This window comes from Arachis hypogaea, chromosome 13, assembly GCF_003086295.3.
Source record: "Arachis hypogaea cultivar Tifrunner chromosome 13, arahy.Tifrunner.gnm2.J5K5, whole genome shotgun sequence".
NCBI classification, from domain to species: Eukaryota; Viridiplantae; Streptophyta; class Magnoliopsida; order Fabales; family Fabaceae; genus Arachis; species Arachis hypogaea.
In genome coordinates, this window is record NC_092048.1 from 116,983,458 (window position 1) to 116,999,943 (window position 16,486).

Genomic DNA, 16,486 nt, shown 5'->3' on the forward strand with positions numbered 1-16,486 from the left:
TGTGCCTACCAGCAGGCAGAGGTAGCTCTCCTCTCCATGACCTTTGACTATGAGGCGCTTAAGCGCGTGATTGCTACACCAGACGCTCCCTGGGTGATGGATTCGAACAACAAGAAACCCAAGGAGATGCTATCTACATATCTGTCTAAGGAGGCTAGGACCTGGTAGCAGATATTTGCCCACTATGTCCTGCCTACCACTCACTTCTCAGAGATTCCGATGGATATGCTAGTTCTGATTGGGTGTGTCATGGAAGGAAAATAGGTGTATTTCCCCCGGCTGATTAGGCATAGCATGTGGAGAGCTCATATTCGCGGCTTGCTACCATTTCCTACACTGGTTACTAGTTTAGCTGAGCTAGCTGATGTCCCGTAGGAGGACGATGACGTGACACCACCACCCCAAGATGACGATGACAAGGAAGTTACTATTCTATGGGGTGGATGGGTGCACGAGAAGCCCGCGACCAGACGTTATTCTCGGGCTAGAGCGGTAGTTGAGGCAGCTAGACCCTCACCCTCCACAGCAGCAGCAGAACCCTCTTCCTCCACAGCAGCCGTAGCATCCTTACCACCACCACCAGCACCTGAGCCGACTTATCTGTTAGTGCAGCACCTTCTTCGCTTCATAGTATGCTTCGAGCGTCGTGTCATGCGACGTCTTGACCGCATAGACCAGGTGTTCGTATCACAGGGCATTGAGCTCCCTCCACTTCCAGAGTCTCCCACCTCTGACGAGCAGGATCAGGAGGAGGAGCATAGTGAGGAGCCGACACAACAGGAGGCACCACCAGAGACGCAGGCCACCACTGAGGTCCAGCAGCCTCCTGAGGTCCAGCATGACATTCCAGAGCCACAGACAGTACCTGAGCCACAGCCAGTACCACCTCCAGTCCTACAGCCTGAGCATGAGCCATAGCCTAGTGCGATTGTTGACCCCCATCCCGAGCTTCAGTAGTAGCATCGAGGACGATGCTTGATTCTAAAGTGTGGGGAGGTCACCGTTCGTGACCGGTGTTTACATTTATGTGGTGAACTTTCAGACTTCTATTTCTATTCGTTACTACTTTATTTTTTTTATTCCGCACTTTATGTTTTAGATCATTTTGGGATTATTGTACATATTTATACTTTGCGGATACCCTTATCTTGGTTGTTGCACACTCTTGTTTTGCATCTTAGTTGTTGATTGTGATTAGAAAATTTCTAGATTGTTAAAAACCTAGTTAACCCTTTTTTTTATAAGAAATGTGTTTTGATTGAAAAAGGAGTAAACTAGGAAATTTTTTTTTTAATTTTCTAAATCACAACATTGCATTAGAATAATCTTAGTCAATATGACAAAAATTTCCAAGAAACTCATTTTTAGGGCACCACCCCAATTGGTTAAAATTTTTTTTTTTTGAGAACTTGCTTGAACTATATACTTGCGGATCATGTTTTGAGCAAAGAACACAAGCATGTGAGATTTGAGCCTAATTGTGTGGTTACATCATACATGACCACTTATTTTTATTCTTGTGTGCATTATTCTCTTCCTATGAGTGTAATCTTTGATTTGTTTGATTCTCTATGTCCATTATTTTGTGTATACATGCAATTACATGACTGAGGCCATTGTTCAAATAGCTCACTTACCCAAATAGCCTACCTTTTATCTTCCATTGTTAGCCAATTTTGAGCCTATGCTTAACCCATTTGTTCTTAACTGTAACACATTACAAGCCTAAGTGAAAAACAATAAATATCCCTTAATTTGGATCTTTGATTAGCTTAGGCTAGTGAGAGTGTTTATCATTTGATTTTGGGAAAGTTGGGAACATTGGGTAGAGATAAAAGTGTGTTTGTGTTTTTGTTGAAAAAAATATTGGGAATTGGGTACATGCTCATGTATTAATCATGCGTAAACCGTATGCATTGATATCCTCGTATATATTTTTTGCTTTAAAAAAAAAGGGGGACAAAATCCCCCAAAGTGAAGTTCAATAAGAGTCAATGCATATGTGTGGTGATCAAAAAGAGAATACATGAGTGTGTGAGAAAAGTGAAGAATGGGTAGTTAAGTTTGTTTAGAATTGTATAGATTGTCATAGGTTAGGTGGGAAGTTTAAGTTAATCAAAGATTCGAATTTCTAGCTCACTTAACCATATGCATCCTACCTTGACCCTAGCCCCATTACAACCTATGGGAAAGACCTCATGATATTTGTATGCATGCATAAAGTAATTGTTGATTGTTAGATGAAAAACAAATCTTGGAAAGCATGATTAGGGAAGAATTGAGTGAATCAACCCCATACACTCGAGTGCATAGAGCGGATACACATCCGGCGAGGGTTCGGTCGCTCAGTGACATGTTTCCACCCATGATCATCTTTTCTTGCAAGTTTGTGAACTCTTTCAATAATTTAATCCAATTGTGGTTTGCTTGATTGCTAATACCTTGGCCCTCGTGCTTGTATGCGTATTCTTGGAGATTGATTTATTTTGACTAAGCCATTGCATCCGTGTAAATAGATTGCATATAGATAGATTGCATTTAGTAGTTGCATTGAATAAATGTTAATACCCTTTGCTTCTTCTTGATTTTAGCATGAGGACATGCTTAGTTTAAGTGTGGGGAGATTTGATAAACCCCGATTTCGTGATTTATCTTGTGCTTATTTTGGGGGGTTTTGTCACCTTTTCTCGCATTTATTCAATGAAATAGCATGGTTTTGTAATTCTCCCGTGAATTTTTCTTAAGTGTAAAAACATGCTTTTTAGGCTCTAAATTAGTGATTTTAATTCACTTTAATTCCATTTGATGCCTTGATGTGTTTGATGAGTGATTTCCGGATCATAAGGCAAGTATTGGATGGAAGAAATGAGGAGAAAAGCATACAAAAAAAGGGAGAATGAATGAAGAAACAAAGATTGGGAATGCACCAAAAAACGCGCACGCGCACGCGCACCAGGCGCGCACGCGCAAAAGTGGTTTCGCCTATAGACGCGCACACGTACATGCCGCATCCGCGCGGGTTGAGAATTTGCCAGTCGACGCGCATGCGCCGATAGTCTCACGTGACCCACTTGAAGGCAAAACGCTTGGGGCGATTTCTGAGCTGCTCAGGCCAAAATCCAATTTGTTTCTGAGTGTATTTCATGCAGAATTGAAGTCCAAGCAAGGGGAGAGCAATTAGGGAATCCAACATGAACCTTTAGTTAGTTTTCTAGAGAGAGAAGCTCTCTCTTCTCTCTAGAATTAGGTTAGGATTAGGTTAGATTATCTTAATTTCATGTTTAATTACTTGATCTCATCTCGTTTCTTTTATAATTTCTCCTTTCTACATCTTGATTCTCTTATTTTCTTATGTTAATTTCCAATTTTGCTATCTTTTGTGATGATGACTCATGTTGGATTTGTTTACAATTAATGTAGTTTTGATGTTGATGTTTCTTTAATTGATGAATTGAGTTGTGATCTCACTTTTCTTGCAATTAATAGTGGTAGATTTTAGTATTCTTACAATTTATGATGTTGAATTTTATTGCATTCTAAGTGTTTGATGAAATGCTCTCCTTAGTTTTTGAGTAGTTTTGTCAACTCTTGGCCTAAGGCAAGGGACTTGAGTGATCTTGAGTTTTTGGACATAATGGATTTGGTGATTTGAGAACCCGTGGTGATCAATTTGAAGCTCATTGACGCTAACCCACTACTAAGTTAATTAGTAGGTAGGTTAGGACTTAAGGGTGGATGTGATCAAGCCTATTTGACATACTTCAAGTCTAGGAGTAAATGTTACGTACTTAAGACTTCGAGAAGTAAACTTAATGGGTTGGCCTCTCATAATTGTCAATAATTGGTTTGTTGACTAGGATGGTGATCTCAAGTACCCAAGTCTTAGCCAAGAGTTCTTTATTTTGCTTTCTTTACTTACTCACTCAGTTTACTTTCTTGCCATCTCATAAACCAAACCCCCCCTTTTTACCCCATCATAGCCAATATGCATGCACTTCATTGTTTCCTAGGGAGACGACCCGGAGTCTAAATACTTCGGTTAATTTTCATTGGGGTTCGTTATTTGTGACACAAAACCCATATCTTAATTTGATGCGAGGATTGTTTGTTGGTTTGGGGCTATACTTACAACGTAAATATTATGTGAAATTCCTTACCGACAGCAATCACACGCCATCAGTGGCTGACCAAAAGATAGGTGATCTCACCCACCAAAGATAAGATAAGATAACAAACTTATCTCAAAGGAGGTCACTCCACACTATTATAAATACACTGGAGCACCCAGATATAACTCACACTCTGATTCTACATAAAAAACCTGCCTAAAGCCCGTGCTAACTTAAGCATCGGAGTCTCTTGTAGGTACCGCCACCCTCTGGTGACCAAGGATCAGTAGTATCTCAAGATTCAGTAAGTCAGACCCAACAGCTCCAATCACACTCAAAGATCTCATCCGAGATCGACCTTCAGTTTCAGGTAACCCACAGAACATTGGAGCCGTTGCCGGGGAACCTGGAAGTCATCCTACCGTCATGGCAGACAATCCTGACAACGATCATGACTTCAGTTTGGAAGAAAGAATACCGCATAAGAACACGGATGCTGCATCCAAGGAAGCACCTCAATCCAAGGGAGACAAGCAAACCCCAAACACAGAGATCTTAGATGCAATCCGTGAGCAACAGGATCGCCTTACACAGCTTGAATAGGAAGCTGAACGGCAGCGAGAGGCCGAGAGAGACCTTCGGAGAGAAACAAGACGGCGTCGAGAGCTGGAGGACAAGCTCTTAAAGCTCGAAGCCGACCTCAAAGCTAAGACCATCCGATCCAACCGCGAAGATAGCCCCCACAAGGAGCAAGACCCGTTCACCAAGGAGATCATGAAAGCTAAAGTCCCAAAGGACTTCAAAGCCCCCGATATGACCCTGTACGATGGTACATCTGATCCAAGCTATCATCTCAGCAATTTCAGAAGTCGAATGTATCTTACGGATGCCTCAGATGCAATCCATTGTAAAGCCTTCCCGACCACTTTAACCAAGACGGTGATAAAGTGGTTCGATAGCTTGCCGCCAAGATCAATAGCAAGCTTCAATGACCTCGCCAAGAAATTCTTAGTTAGATTCTCCATCCAAAAAGACAAAGTCAAGCATGCTCCAAGCCTGCTAGGGATTAAGCAAGGAGATCGGGAAAGCCTCCACAACTACATGGAAAGTGTTCCGAGGGTTACCTGAAACTGTAGGTCAATCTCGGACGAGATCTTTTGTGATGGTCGGAGATAACGTGTCTGGCTTGTGGGTGGTGGCTGGAGCTATCGTGTCCGACTTGTTGGACTTGGTGGTGGTGCTGATCCTTCGTCACCGGTGGGGGGTGGTACCTGCAAGGGACTCCGATGCTTAAGTTAGCAAGGGTATTAAGCAGGTTTTTAGTAGAATCAGAGTATGAGTTATACCTAGGTGCTCCAGTGTATTTATAATGGTGGGGGGACCTTCTAGAAGATAAGATAGTTATCTTATCTTATCCTATCTTTGAGTGAAGTCATCTTATCTTCAAGGGAACCGCCCTTATCTCTATAGGCTTGGGCTGCCTTTAGATTTGGGTCGTGTTCCTCTGTTTGGGCCCTTTTTTGGGCTTTCTTGGTGATTTGGCAGAGCTCTTGGAGAAGAGGTCGGATGATCCTGACCTGAAGAGGTTGGTTGGCTTGTCGTCGATCATTCCAGGTCGGACATCTCGACCCAGGGTATGAACAATTCCCCTGCTCGAGTGTGGTCTTCCTTTTGAGGTCGAGTCCTTAGTTTTAGGACTTCAACCCTTCTCTGGAGAAGCCAAGCTCGAGCATTGTCGATTTCTTCTTTGTAGAGTTTCTCCTTGAATATGGAGTGTTTTTTTCTTTTCCTTAATTTTTGAAAACAGGCGTTCCTTGCCTTGGGAACGTGCGAGGGTTTTTAATGCCCCATTAACTTCTTAATGCTCTGTTTCTTTCGCCTCCCGCTTTCATTTTGAATTACACCAACGCTTTCTCTTTTCTTTCTCTTCCTTGCTGTAAATTCCCCTTTTCTCTCTTATTCTTCTGTTTCGTTTTGGCTTGCCTGGGACTGTTGTTTTCGCGTTTTCACGCTTCTCTCTGTGACACCATTGGTGGTTGTTGGTGCTTCATTTGTTCGAAAGGTGATTCTTGGTTTCGTTTCCTGCTTTCAACCTGTTCATCTCCTTCCTCCTCTTCCAGGTTGGTTCTTCTTTCTTTTACTTCTTTCGTCGTTCTTTCCTTGTGCTTGCATTGTTCTATTTTTGGTAAAGTTTTTGGTTTTGCTTGAGTTTACATTGGAAAGCTTGAACCTTTTCGTATTACCGTGCTTGGTTGTCACTGTGTCGCATACTTTCTGGTATTCTTTTGATTTTATGTATGCTTCCTAGGTGGATTCCCTGGTAGTTTGACGCTTTTAGGGTTTCGCCTGTTGTTGCTATTTCTGATCGCACTTTGATGTTTTTTTATGAACTGCTGTTTGCTTCTAAAAAAGATTGCTCCTTTGATGACTTTCACCCTTTGATTTTCTTCCCGTGTCATTGCTTGTTTGGAAGAGGATTATTTTTCTTTGCTGAGAGTTTTGTTGGGATGTAACCTTGTAGACTTTTTTCTGAGTCCTTACTCTATACCTGCCTCCAAAGGATGCCCCTGGACCTTGGTGTATGTCTTGGGGTTTTCCTTTTACTGTTTGTATGCTTGAGTCATGTTTTGTCTGAGCTGATTTCTTTTTTATCCGAGCTGTTTTGGTTAGTAATCCATTTCTTTTTCTGGCTGTAGGACTAGTTGACCATGTCTTCTCGCAAAAATATTGTCGAGACGTCTTCCAAGGTTCCTGAGGGTATGTCCGACTGGCTGGACTCCCTCATCCTGATGTGTATTTCCGTAGTTAATTCTGAGTTCTGTGTGGAGCTTAGAAAACACCATCGAATCTGTAGTAGTAGGGATCAGGAGAAAAATTATGAATTGGTAGCACCTGACTCCGATGAAAGGGTTTACTTTCCGGCTCTGACCCAGGGGGAACGCCCCTTCTTTTATGCTTACGACTAATTTTTCAGTCAAATGAACATCACCCTTCCTTTTACCTCCTTTGAGAATGACTTGTTGTGGTCGTCTAATGTAGCTCCATCCCAGCTTCATCCGAACTCCTGGGGTTTTATCAAAATTTTTCAGTTGCTTTGCCAAGAGTTGGACGTTAAACCTTCTCAGACTCTCTTTCTTTATCTTTTTGTTTTGACTAAGCCCGGGATTTCTTCAAAAAAGAAAGCTTCTTGGATTTCTTTTCGATCTGCCCAAGGGCATAAAGTTTTTGCTATGTATGACAAATCCTTTAGGGATTTTAAGAACTACTTTTTTAAGGTCCGAGCTGTTGAGGGGGCTCGACCATTTTTCTTAGAGTTGAATGGTGAACCTGCCTTCCCCTTGTGTTGGCAAAGAAATGTTGTGGTGTCTCGATACTCGTGGGAGATGCTTGATGAGGTTGAGCAGGCCTTTGTAACTGTGTTGGAAGATATTTGGGGGGAACCTCCCCATCTCGATACAAAGAGATTTTTGGGGGACCCTTCTCTCATCCGAGCTGAGCTGGGTAGTGACCAACTTCTTTTGCCCTGTTGTACTTGCTTTTTGTTTCTGCTTTTTTCAGCTTTGTAACTTATTTTGCTGAGTTTTTTCAGAGATGGTAAAAAATAATGAATCCATGAAGGCCTTTAAGAAGGCGAGAAAGGCTATAGCAGCCCAGCACATCTCGGCCAAAGTTGCTGGAGAAGGATCTTCCCAGATTCCTCCCAAGAAGCCTGTCTTGAATACTGCTGGGCCGAGGAAGATGATTCCTGGTGCACGAGTTATGAATCACACTTTTCACAACTCGTACCACTGACCAGCAAGTGCACTGGGTCGTCCAAGTAATACCTCACGTGAGTAAGGGTCGAATCCCACGGAGATTGTTGGTTTGAAGCAATCTATGGTTATCTTGTAAATCTTAGTCAGGAAGTCAATTATGTTTATCAGTTGAATTGCAAATAAACAATAGAGCATGGATTAAAGGTTACTTGTTATGCAGTAATGGAGAATATGTTAGAGTTTTGGAGATGCTTTGTCTTCTGAATCTCTGCTTTCCTCTGTCTTCTTGTTCACACACGCACGTCCTCCTATGGCAAGCGGTGTGTTGGTGGATCACCGTTGTCAATGGCTACCTTCCATCCTTCCAGTGAAAACTACGCTCACGCGCTCTGTCACAGCACGGCTAATCACCGGTTGGTTCTCGATCCGGTTGGAATAGGATTTACTATCCTTTTGCGTCTGTCACTAACGCCTAGCCTTTAGGAGTTTGAAGCTCGTCACAGTCATTCAATCCTTGAATCCTACTCGGAATACCACAGACAAGATTTAGACTTTCCGGATTCTCATGAATGCCGCCATCAGTTCTAGCTTATACCACGGAGATTCTGATTAAGGAATCTAAGAGATACTCATTCAATCGTATATAAAACGGAGGTGGTTGTCAGGCACACGTTCATGATTTGAGGAAGGTGATGAGTGTCACAGATCATTACCTCCATCACAGTTAAGCGCAAATGAACATCTTAGATAGGAACAAGCGTGTTTGAATGGAAAACAGAAATACTTGCATTACTTCATCGAGACACAGTAGAGCTCCTCACCCCCAACAATGGGGTTTAGAGACTCATGCCATCAGAGAATACAAAGTTTTGATCTAAAATGTCATGAGATACAAAATAGGTCTCTAAAAGTTGTTTAAATACTAAATTAGTAGCCTAGGGTTACAAAATATGAGTAGACTATGATGGATGATGCAGAGATCCACTTATGGGGCCCACTTGGTGTGTGCTGGGCTGAGACTTAAGCAATTCACGTGCAGAGGCCATTTGTGGATTTGAACGCCAGTTTTTATGCCAGTTTGGGCGTTCAACTCCAGCTTTTGATCCTTTTCTGGCGCTGGACGCCAGAATTGGGCAGAGAACTGGCGTTGAACGCCAGTTTACGTCGTCTATCCTTGTGCAAAGTATGGACTATTATATATTTCTGGAAAGCCCTGGATGTCTACTTTCCAACGCAATTGGAAGCATGCCATTTCGAGTTCTGTAGCTCCAGAAAATCCACTTTGAGTGCAGGGAGGTCAGAATCCAACAGCATCAGCAGTCCTTTTTCAGCCTAAATCAGATTTTTGCTCAGCTCCTTCAATTTCAGCCAGAAAAATACCTGAAATTATAGAAAAACACACAACTCATAGTAAAGTCCAGAAATATGAATTTTTCCTAAAAACTAATAAAAATAGACTAAAAACTAACTAAAACATACTCAAAACTATATGAAATTATCCCCAAAAAGCGTATAAAATATCCGCTCATCACAACACCAAACTTAAACTGTTGCTTGTCCTCAAGCAACTAGATGAATAAAATAGAAGACTAATAGGTTGGGAGGCAATAATATCTCAGAGTTTTTGATTGAAGCTCAGATTTTAATTAGATGAGCGGGACTAGTAGCTTTTTGCTTCTGAACAGTTTTGGCATCTCACTTTATCCATTGAAGCTCAGAGTGATTGGCATCTATAGGAACTTAGAATTCAGATAGTGTTATTGATTCTCTTAGTTCAGTGTGATGATTCTTGAACACAGCTTCTTTATGAGTCTTGGCTGTGGCCCTAAGCACTTTGTTTTTCAGTATTACCACCGGATACATAAATGCCACAGACACATAACTGGGTGAACCTTTTCAGATTGTGACTCAGCTTTGCTAAAGTCCCCAATTAGAGGTGTCCAGAGTTCTTAAGCACACTCTTCTTTTTGCTTTGAACCTTGACTTTAACCGCTCAGTCTCAAGTTTTCACTTGACACCTACACGCCACAAGCACATGGTTAGGGACAGCTTGGTTTAGCCGCTTAGACCAGGATTTTAGTCCTTTAGGCCCTCCTATCCACTGATGCTCAAAGCCTTGGGATCCTTTTTATTTGCCCTTGCCTTTTGGTTTTAAGAGCTTTTGGCTTTTTCTGCTTGCTTTTTTTTTTTCGCCTATATTATATATATTTTTTTCTGCAAGCTTTGTTCTTTGCTGCTTTTTCTTGCTTCAAGAATCATTTTTATGATTTTTCAGATTATCAATAACATGTCTCATGTTCATCATTCTTTCAAGAGCCAACATATTTAACAGTCTTAAACAACAAATTCAAAAGACATATGTACTGTTCAAGCATTCATTCAGAAGATAGAAAGCATTGCCACCACATTTAACCAATTAGAATTTCTTTTATTAAACTCGAAATTTTATTGCTTCTTATTCAAAAGATCTACTATTTTATTCATGTTTAATGATGATGAGAAAAATAAACTATAGCTTAATTGGAGATAAAATCAAATAGATACTAATTACTATTATATGACTTCTAAGGTAAACTGTTATAAGGACACTGTCACAGAGTTAAGGCAGAAATTGGAAATTAACAACCTTTATTCTGGGGGTACGGGGGTTCCTCTGATCCTTGGGGTGCTTGGTCCTACAAGAGAAGACTTTTGGCGCTTCAGTTCCCTTAAGTCACGCCCCTGCTCCTCTTGTTCTTTAAACATATAGGTCAGCATTTGACTGTGTTCCTTCTGTTCTTTTATTATTTGCTCCATAGCTTCCTGTATCTTGGTGACGGACGTCTCAAGATATTCCCAATATTTCGCTTGAGGGATCTCTGGGAGGAATTCCTGTGCTCTCTTCTTGATGGGATCCTCCTGTGCTTGTTGTCTCTCCATTGATGCTTTGGTGATTGACTTTTCAATTAGGATATATTCAGTTATTCCCATCCTTACTCCAGCGTCTTTGCAGAGCAGAGAAATCACGCTTGGATAAGCCAACCTGGCCTCTTTTGAATTTTTGTTAGCAATCTTATAGAGCTCTGTTGAAATCAGCTGATGAACCTCCACTTCCTTTCCCATCATGATGCAATGGATCATCACTGCTCTTTTAACTGTGACTTCAGAGCGGTTGCTAGTGGGCAACAGAGAATGCCCAATGAAGTCCAGCCATCCTCTGGCAACTGGTTTGAGATCCTCTCTCTTGAGTTGATTTGGGACGCCCTTTGTGTTGGTGGTCCACCTGGCTCCAGGGATACATATGTCCTCTAGAATCTTATCCAGGCCAATGTCTGCTCTCATCATCCTCCTGTTGAAGGAGTCTGGATCATCCTTTAGCTGAGGTAGCTTTAATACCTCTCTGATCTTGTCAGGGGTGGTGTGAACAATCTTTCCCCTGACCATGGTCCAAAATTCATAGTGGGCAGTTCCAGATAGTCTTTGCTTGTCAGTCTGCCACATATTAGCATAGAACTCCTGGACCATGTTCCTTCCTATTTTCGTTTCAGGATTAGCTAGGACTTCCCAGTTCCTGATTCGAATTTGCTCCTGGATCTCCGGATATTCATCTTCTTTCAGATCGAATCTCACTTCCGGGATCACTGATCTCAGACCCATTACTTTAAGATAATGGTCTGCATGTTCTTTAGATAAGAACTTCCCTTGATTCCAAAGTGATTTTGGAACGCTCTCTTTCTTGCCTCTTGGAGTGGATTGTTTTCCTTTGGGAGCCATGATCTTAGTGATCTCGGATAAACACACCAAACTTAGAGGTTTGCTTGTCCTCAAGCAAAAGAAAAGAAAGGAGAGGGATAGAAGGAGATCGAGGTGCACTTGTTGATGGAGGAGGGGGGAGGCCGAACCCAATTTTAAAGGGGTGGGGGGGTGGGTTTTCGAAAAATTGGAAGAGATAAGATAAAAAGATTGAGTTGAAAAAGATAAGATAGAAGATATAGTTTAATTTTGAAAAGATAGGATAGATTTTTGAAAAAGATAAATCTGGATTTTGAAAAAGATAATATGAAAAAAAAAGATATTGAAAAGATTTTAGAGTGAAAAAGATAGATTTGTTTTTGGAAAAGATTTGAAAAGAGTTGGATTGAATTTGCAAAGAGGGTGTGTGCTTATGAATTAAGATACATTTGATATTTTGAAAGTAGGATTTTTAGAAATCAGGGTTCTTGACATGTTTATGTAAATAAAATCATGTATTGAATCATAAAATTTTAAATTAGAATGGAAAAACGTGTGGAAAAATGAATTTGGCTCCTCCCTGCCTTCCTGGCGTTTGAACGCCCAAACACTGCTTGTTTTGGGCGTTCAGCGCCCAGTTGCTGCCATTCCTGGCGTTCAACGCCCAGTGGGTGGCCATTTCTGGCGTTGAACGCCCCGATTGCTACCATTACTGGCGTTCAGCGCCCAAAATGCCCCTTTACTGGCGTTTTCTTGCCATTGAGCTCTTTTTCTCTGTTTTGTGTGCCGAGGTCTTCTGTAAATGATTATTTACCTTGTTTTCAATGAACTCTATATAAACAAATAAAAATAAAAATAGAAATAGGGCAAAATGCTTAGAGGATTGTTGCCCCATGGCTGGGTTGCCTCCCAGCAAGCGCTTCTTTATTGTCTTTAGCTGGACCTTGCTGAGCTTTTAATCTAGCTTCAGCCTTGAGCATTCTTGCTCGATGTTGCCTTCAAGATAGTGCTTGATTCTCTGTCCATTGACAATGAACTTCTTATCAGAATCAATATCTTGAAGCTCCACATAACCATATGGTGACACACTTGTAATCACGTATGGTCCCCTCCACCGGGATTTCAGTTTCCCGGGGAATAGCCTGAGTCTAGAGTTAAACAACAGAACCTTTTGTCATGGTTCAAAGATTCTAGATGACAGCTTTCTGTCATGCCATTTTTTTTATTTTTCTTTATAAAGCTTGGCATTTTCGAAAGCTGTGAATCTAAATTCCTCTAGCTCATTTAGCTGGAGCAATCGTTTTTCTCCTGCTAATTTGGCATCAAAGTTTAGGAATCTGGTTGCCCAGTAGGCCTTATGTTCCAGTTCCACGGGCAGGTGGCATGCCTTACCATACACGAGTTGGTATGGAGAGGTCCCTATAGGGGTCTTGAATGCTGTTCTGTAAGCCCACAGAGCATCATCCAAGCTTTGTGCCCAATCCTTTCTACGGGTATTTACTGTCCGTTCCAGGATTTTCTTTAATTCTCTGTTAGAGACTTCAGCTTGCCCATTGGTTTGTGGATGATATGGAGTGGCCACCTTGTGGCGAATTCCATACCGAACCATGGCAGAGTAAAGCTGTTTATTGCAGAAGTGAGTGCCCCCATCACTGATTAGTACTCTAGGGACACCAAATCTGCTAAAGATATGTTTCTGGAGGAACTTCAGCACTGTTTTAGTATCATTGGTGGGTGTGGCAATAGCCTCAACCCATTTTGATACATAGTCAACTGCCACCAGAATATAAGTGTTTGAATATGATGGTGGAAAAGGTCCCATGAAGTCAATTCCCCATACGTCAAACAACTCAATTTCCAAGATTCCTTGTTGAGGCATGGCGTAACCATGAGGCAGATTGCCAGCTCTTTGGCAACTGTCACAATTACGTACAAACTCTCGGGAATCTTTATAGAGTGTGGGCCAATAGAAGCCACATTGGAGGACCTTGGTGGCTGTTCGCTCACCTCCGAAATGGCCTCCATATTGAGATCCGTGGCAATGCCACAGGATCCTCTGTGCTTCTTCTCTAGGCACACACCTACGGATAATTCCGTCTGCACATCTCTTAAAGAGATAAGGTTCATCCCACAAGTAGTACTTTGCATCAGTAATTAATTTCTTCTTTTGTATCCTGTTGTACTCCTTGGGTATGAACCTTGCAGCTTTATAGTTTGCAATATCGGCAAACCATGGTGCTTCCTGAATTGCGAATAAATGCTCATCAGGAAACGTCTCAAAGATCTCAAGAGAAGGGAGGGGCGTCCCTTCCACTGGCTCTATCCGGGACAGATGATCAGCCACTTGGTTCTCTGTCCCTTTTCTGTCTCTTATTTCTATATCAAACTCTTGCAGAAGCAATACCCATCTGATGAGCCTGGGTTTTGAATCCTGCTTTGTGAGTAGATATTTAAGAGCAGCATGATCAGTATACACAATCACTTTTGATCCTTCTAAGTATGATCTGAACTTGTCAATGGCGTAAACCACTGCAAGTAATTCTTTTTCTGTGGTTGTGTAATTTTTCTGGGCGTCATTTAGAACGCGACTGGCATAGTAAATGACATGCAGAAGCTTATCATGCCTCTGTCCCAATACTGCCCCAATGGCATGATCACTGGCATCACACATTAACTCAAATGGTAATGTCCAGTCTGGTGCAGAAATGACTGGTGCTGTGACCAGCTTAGCCTTCAGCGTTTCAAACGCCTGCAGGCACTTTGTGTCAAACACAAATGGCGTGTCAGCAGCTAGCAGATTGCTTAGAGGTTTTGCGATTTTTGAAAAATCCTTTATAAACCTCCTATAGAATCCTGCATGCCCCAGAAAGCTTCTGATTGCCTTAACATTGGCAGGTGGTGGTAATTTTTCAATTACCTCTATTTTTGCTTGATCCACCTCTATTCCCTTGTTTGAGATTTTATGCCCAAGAACAATTCCTTTAGTCACCATGAAGTGACACTTTTCCCAGTTTAAAACTAGGTTGGTTTCTTGGCATCTTTTCAGAACAAGTTTCAGGTGATCAAGACAGAAGCTGAATGAGTCTCCATATACTGAGAAGTCATCCATGAAGACTTCCAGAAATTTTTCCACCATGTCAGAGAAAATAGAGAGCATGCATCTCTGGAAGGTTGCAGGCGCATTACATAGCCCAAATGGCATCCTTCTATAAGCAAACACCCCGGATGGACATGTGAATGCTGTTTTCTCTTGATCTTGGGGATCTACTGCAATCTGGTTATAACCTGAGTAGCCATCCAAAAAGCAGTAATAATCATGACCTGCTAGTCTTTCTAGCATCTGGTCTATGAATGGTAAAGGAAAATGATCCTTTCTGGTGGCTGTATTGAGCCTTCTGTAGTCAATACACATGCGCCACCCTGTAACTGTTCTTGTAGGAACCAGTTCATTTTTTTCATTATGAATCAGTGTCATGCCTCCCTTTTTTGGGACGACTTGAACAGGGCTCACCCAGGGGCTATCAGAAATAGGATAAATAATCCCAGCCTCTAGTAACTTGGTGACCTCTTTCTGCACCACTTCCTTCATGGCTGGATTTAGCCGCCTCTGTGGTTGAACCACTGGTTTGGCATTATCCTCCAATAGGATTTTGTGCATGCATCTAGCTGGGCTTATGCCCTTAAGGTCACCTATGGACCACCCAAGAGCTGTCTTGTGTGTCCTTAGCACTTGAATAAGTGCTTCCTCTTCCTGTGAATTTAAAGCAGAGCTTATGATCACTGGAAAAGTGTCACCTTCTCCCAGAAATGCATATTTCAAGGATGGTGGTAGTGGCTTGAGCTCTGGTTTAGGAGGTTTTTCCTCTTTCAGAAGGAAGTTCAGAGGCTCTTTCATGTCCCCTGAATCCTCCAAATCAGGCTGAACATCTTTAAAGATGTCTTCCAACTCTGATTCGAGACTCTCAGCCATGTTGATCTCTTCTACCAAAGAGTCAATAAGATCAACTTTCATGCAGTCTGTTGATGTATCTGGATGCTGCATGGCTTTGACAGCGTTCAACTTGAACTCATCATCGTTGACTCTCAGGGTTATTTCCCCCTGTTGGACATCAATGAGGGATCGTCCAGTTGCTAGGAAGGGTCTTCCTAGAATGAGAGTAGCACTCTTGTGCTCCTCCATCTCCAGCACAACAAAGTCAGTGGGAAAGGCGAATGGCCCAACTCTGAAAATCATGTCCTCAATCACGCCTGATGGGTATTTAGTGGAACCATCAGCAAGTTGGAGACATATCCGGGTTGGTTTAACTTCTTCAGTTAAGCCAAGCTTCCTGATAGTGGATGCAGGTATCAGGTTGATGCTTGCCCCAAGATCGCACAAAGCTGTCTTGGTGCAATCACCTTCTAATATGCATGGTATCAGAAAACTCCCAGGGTCTTTAAGCTTTTCAGGAAAGCTTTTCAGAATGACTGCACTGCATTCTTCAGTGAGGAGAACTCTTTCTGTTTCTCTCCACTCCTTTTTGTGACTCAAGATCTCTTTCATGAACTTGGCATAAGAAGGTATTTGCTCAAGTGCCTCTGCAAATGGAATCTTTATTTCAAGAGTCCTTAGATAATCTGCAAAGCGAGCAAATTGCTTATCCTGCTCCTCTTTCCGGAGTTTTTGAGGATAAGGTATCTTGGCTTTATATTCCTCAACCTTAGTGGTTAAAGAAGCCTTTTTAGAGGGGTTGTTATCAGCACTTGTGTGTATCTGATCCCTCACTGGCAATTGAGTGCCAGAGTCAGAGGCTGGAGTGACGTTAGACGCTAGCTTACTGTCTGTTCCTGGCGCCTGAACGCCAGAAATGTGCCCATTTTGGGCGTTCAATGCTGGATTCTGCCCCATTTGGGCGTTCAACGCCAGATTCT